Here is a 942-nt window from a genome sequence, read left to right on the forward strand (position 1 = left end):
GCTATGAGTTGGTTCCGACTCGATGGCACCTGACAACAACAACAGGGGCAGAGGGATCCTGGTATGGTGCTGTGGGTTAATGTACTGGAATGAAAACTCAGTTTGAACCTCAAGGTCTGCAGTTTAAGCTCACCAGCCACTCCTCAGAAATCCTACAGGGTCGCTATGGGTTGGAGCAGACTCAGTGGCACTTAACAACAACAACAAAAGGGCCAAAAAGTAGGTGGAAAATTAGAGTTAATGGAGATGGGAAGTCACATTGGTTAAGGATAAGGTTACATAGTTAACTGCTGTAATTACTGCCAATAGGTTGTATATTTGGAAAAAGTTGAATTGGAAAAAGTTGTGAGATAGATACATTTACAATAATGGCAAGAAAAGAATAGCTGCTGAGGAAAAAAAAGAAGGTGCTTAGGCACAACCAAACACAGCAGAAATTTGGTTCCTTGGTTTGGAATTTAGAGTTATGGTTTCTTGGGACATCAAAGTTAACTGACCTTTAGTACTTCCATTGTAGCTACTTGTTTCTTGTGTAGTGACTGGGGTTTACAAAGATTCCAAGTGGCCATCCAAGGCATAGCAATTGATCTCTATTCACGTGGAGCAAGAGGGCCGAAGGAAGGTCAGGAACAGAAGGAGAATATGGAATGTGTGACTAATTGCCTAGATGAAGAACTACCTCCTTATACAGGAGTCCAGAAGTACTGGAAGAACAGTACTAACCCGGTTACCACTACTGAATATTTCAATAGTAGATTTCTTACAAGACTCCTGACCAAAATGGGGGGAAAGAAGAATGGTGTTTCAAATCCTTTATGGACTCTAGACTTTCTGGAGCCATGGAAAATGAATAATCCCATGGAACTCTTTCCCTGTGGTAACCTTTGTACAGTAAAAAAACAAACAAAAAAATGGCAACTAGATTCATCTTAAAATTGAAAA

Source organism: Chrysochloris asiatica, unplaced genomic scaffold (genome assembly GCF_000296735.1).
Source record: "Chrysochloris asiatica unplaced genomic scaffold, ChrAsi1.0 scaffold00247, whole genome shotgun sequence".
Taxonomy (NCBI): domain Eukaryota; kingdom Metazoa; phylum Chordata; class Mammalia; order Afrosoricida; family Chrysochloridae; genus Chrysochloris; species Chrysochloris asiatica.